At 75.1% G+C, this 4007-nt stretch overlaps 1 non-coding gene across 1 annotated transcript; it reads left to right on the top strand.

Annotated features, from left to right (window-relative positions):
• Positions 1-3690: 3690 nt before the first annotated feature.
• Positions 3691-3843, top strand: LOC142077171 (5.8S ribosomal RNA). Its single transcript, XR_012671595.1, has one exon. It is a non-coding gene; the product is annotated as a 5.8S ribosomal RNA (ribosomal RNA).
• Positions 3844-4007: the final 164 nt, after the last annotated feature.

Raw genomic sequence — 4007 nt, 5'->3', positions numbered from 1 at the left:
AACAAATTCCATCTTCAAAGAGAACCAAAGGAAACACCATTTCGATAGGAGGCTGAATTGAAAATCACACTAAATGTATGACAACAACCTTACACATTGTTGTAAAGAATGTCGAAGAAAAAGACAACATACATACCTGTCCTTTTAAACACTGGCATACTTTTACTATATCCCATTCAGCACTCACCCCAACTCTCTGTCCAGCCTAGGTCTTCAATTCAAGATTGAAGCCTCCTATCAAACTGTCTCCTCACATTTGTAACATTGGTCCGTACATAAGTAAAAACATAGGACAACAGCAAGTGCTATTTAATCCATCACGGTCTCTCAAACGAGTGGAACTATCAATGCAAGTTAATATCTCCGCAATTAAACCTACCTGCTCCCCATTCCTGAATACATCCTATTCAGGATGGTAAGTGGGCTTGCATGGACGAACCCTCACCTCTCCAAAACCATCAAGGAGAGCTGTGACTGGCCATCTGGGAACGGGACTAGGAATACTGAATGGCATAGACACTGAAGATTTAGCAAACAAAATAAGTTCGGCGACAAGTGATTTACATAAATTAGAACACCCATTACGATCTTCTTTGACGGCACAAGGAACTAGTCAATGGCTTTTGGCTAATATATCGCCGAAGTGGGAAAGAATTCATGAAAAAGACCACCAACTAATTATAGATGCATTTGGCATAACCCAGAATAATGTTTCTCTCTCTCTTAGCTGCACCCAAGCTCAACTGTGGATACAATCAGCAATTGTGGATACCGTGGCAGCAATTATACGGGAAGGTGATGAGGGCAAGGATCATTACCGGGAAGGATCATTACCGGGAAGGATCATTACCGGGGGCTGTCGCGCGGGCGCGCCGGGCGTCCGGCCGCGCCGGCGACTGGCCACTCTACCCGCCCCGCGCCGCGCGCCGAGGGGGCCCCGCGGGGGGCCCCGGGCGCGGCGCGGGCTTCCCGTCCCGCTCCCGTCGCTTGCCTCCGGGCACCGCGCGCCGCCGGAGGGGGGGCCCCGCGGGGGGCCCCCCGGGCGCGCGGCAGGGCCGCGGCGGCGGCGGGGCGCGCTGCCGCGCGGGCGCCGCGTGCCCCTCGGCCCCCCCCCCTCGCGCGAGGGGGGGAGGCGCGGAGGGGCTCTCCCGGCCCGCGCCGGCGCGCGCCCGCCCGCCGCCGCCGCGCCCGGCGCCGGTCCGCCCCCGCGGAGGGGGGCGGCCGGCTCGAGCCTCGCCGCCGCGGCCGGCGCCGCCGAACGCCGGCCGCGGTACGTCCGCGCGCGCGGGCCCGAGTTCGCCCGAGCCTGGCTCCTGCGCGAGCCGCGTGCGTGCGGGAGGGAGGGGTCCCGGCACGGCCCCTCCCGGAGGCGCTCTCCTCTCGCTCGCCGGCCGACGGCCCGCCCGCGCCGCCGCCGCCTCGGCCGCTTCTCTCCGACGCGCGCGCGCGCGTCGCCCGGTCGGCGGGGACCGCCGCGTCCCCGCCGCTTCCCCCGCTTGTCGCCTCCGCTGGCGCCCGCCACCGGCCGGCGTCCGCCTCCGGGGACCGGCCCCCGTCCCCCGCCCCGCCTGACCCGACGGCGGCCCGCTGCCGCCGCCGGGGAGGGGCGGGGGACGCGGCCCCCGGGGCGAAGAGGGCGCCCCCCCCGGTCTCGGAGCGCGGGCGGCAGCGCGCGAGAAGCGGGGGCTGCCGGCGCGGGGTGCGACGAGCCCCCGCCGGCCGAGCCCGCGCGGGCAGCCGGGAGGGAGCGGCGAGCGGCGACGACGGGGCGGCAGGCGCGAGCGTGCGAGAGAGCAAGAGGGCCTTCGGGGTCGGGGGGGGCGGCTCCCCCGACCCTCCCCGCACCGGGGCGGGCCGCTGCGGAGCGGCCCGCCCGGCCGGCCGGCCGCGCAGGGCGAGGCCTCCGGGCGTTCCGGGCCGGGCGCGCGGCGCCGGGCGGCGCCTTCGGCGGCGCCCCCCCGCCTCTCCCCTCCCCCACCCCCGCGGTGCGGGGGGGGGAGCTCGGGGCGGGGGGCTCCGCCGCCGACGCCGCCTTGGGCGGGCGAGGCCCTTGCCGGGTCGCGTCCCGCGCCGGCGGGCGGCCCGAGCCACGGCTCTCCTCCCGGGCGCAGCGCCGGGCTACTGAGGGAAACCCCGGGCCCCGGGCAGGAGGACGAGGCGGTGGCGGCGGACGTCGGGCGCGCCCCCGCGGGCGGACGCTCCCCCGAGGGCGGCAGCGGGGGAGGCACCCCCGCGGGGCCTGCAGGTCGTTTCCCTCACCCCAGGGCCAGGTACCTAGCGTCCGCGCCTCGGCGGCCCTCCCTCGGCGAGCGCCGGGGGTCGAAGGCCGCGGAGCCGGGCGGCGGTTTAAAGACGCGGGCGGCTCGATGCGACCCGCGGGGCGGCCGGGCGGTGGCGCCTCCAGGGGCGGGAGTCGCTCCCGCAGAGCCCCTGGCTGGGCGCCGCCCGTGCCCGTCGCGCGGGCAGCCGTGCCGGGGAGGGGTCCCGCTGCCCCCCCCTCTCCGCGGTCCGGTCTCGGCGGAGGAGACCGCGGCGCGGTCGGCCGCGGCCGGCCCGCCTGCCTCGAAACGGGTGGACCCCCCTCGGCGGGAGCGCGGGCTCTCCGCCGAGGGGGCGGCGAGCCCCCGCGGCGGGGGCTCGCCCGGCGGCCGCCGGGCCGCCGCGCCCCGCCCCGTCGCAGCGCTGCGGCGCGCTGCGCTCCGCTCCCTCCCCCTCGCCCCCCGGCGAGCGCTCGGCGGTCCCGCGCCGCCGGCCGCCGGCGAGGGCGGCACCCCGGCCGAGCGGCGGCGGCGCCGCTCGGCGTGTCGGCCGGCCGGAGGGCGCCCGCCGCCGGCCGCGGCTGTCCCGGCCCGGGCCCCGCCCGTCGCTTCCCCGCCGCCCTTCCCGGCCGCGCCGGGCGGGCGGGCGCGCGGGCGGGGGCGTCCCACTCCCGGTCTCCGCGTGGAAACGGGGAGAGCGGGCGCCGCCCCCGCCTTAGCGCCGTCCGCCTCGTCGCCTGGCGCGTGCCCGCGGAAGGGGGCCGAGGCGGGGGGCGGCGGCGGCGGCGGTTCCGGGCGGGCGGCCGCGCCGGCGCGGCGGCGGGCGCCGTCCGGCGGGCCGCGGGCGGCGTGCCGCGTCGCCGGCTCGGGCTCCGGCGGTCGCCGCCTCCGGCGCGGCCGGCGGCGGAGCCGCGGAGGCGCCGGCGGGGCGAGCCGCGGGAAGGGGAGCCGGCTGTCGTAGCGCGGCGCAGGTTGTGGGCGGAGGCGCGCGCGCGCGGGGGTCCGGCGGGGCGCCCCGCTGCTGCCGCCCGGCAGCAGCATCCGTTGTCCCGAGCGAGGCGGGCGGGCGGCGCGGCCGGGCGCGTCGCCGCCTCCGTGCGGAGGCCGGGCCGAGCCCGGGCGCCTGGGCCGCCTCCGAAACGCGCAAGGGGCGTCTGCCCGCTGTGGGTCGAGTCGGGAGCGCGGGCTCCCCGCCCTTGCCGTTCGGGGTTTTTTCCCGTTCCCTTTTTCCCTTCCGCTGGGTGTGCTCGTACGGTCAGGCGAGGCGAGGCCTCTCCGCCGCGGCCCGTGGCGCCGCGCCGCGGCCCCCTCCGCGCGGGCGGGGGGGGCGGGCCGGCGGGCGGGCGGGCGGTGGGCCGTCCTCCGAGAGGGGCCGCTGCTGGCGAGCGGTCCCGGCCCCCCCGCGCGCGCGGGGCGGTGCCGAAAGGCAGACAACTCTTAGCGGTGGATCACTCGGCTCGTGCGTCGATGAAGAACGCAGCTAGCTGCGAGAATTAATGTGAATTGCAGGACACATTGATCATCGACACTTCGAACGCACTTGCGGCCCCGGGTTCCTCCCGGGGCTACGCCTGTCTGAGCGTCGCTTGACGATCAATCGCCGGCTGGGCCGCCCCCCCTCCCCCCCCCTCCCCGGGGTGGGGAGGCGGCGGCCGCAGCGGCGCGGCTGGGGTGCCTCGCAGGCCCGCGCGCGGCCTCGGGCCGGGGAAGCGGTTCGCCGCCGCCCGGCGCCGTCGGCCCAAGGGCCTT

The sequence above is a fragment of the Calonectris borealis genome, unplaced genomic scaffold (assembly GCF_964195595.1).
Source record: "Calonectris borealis unplaced genomic scaffold, bCalBor7.hap1.2 HAP1_SCAFFOLD_172, whole genome shotgun sequence".
In the NCBI taxonomy this organism is placed as follows: Eukaryota; Metazoa; Chordata; class Aves; order Procellariiformes; family Procellariidae; genus Calonectris; species Calonectris borealis.
The sequence above is the reverse complement of the archived record's forward strand: the minus strand, read 5'-3'. Positions and strand labels throughout refer to the sequence as shown.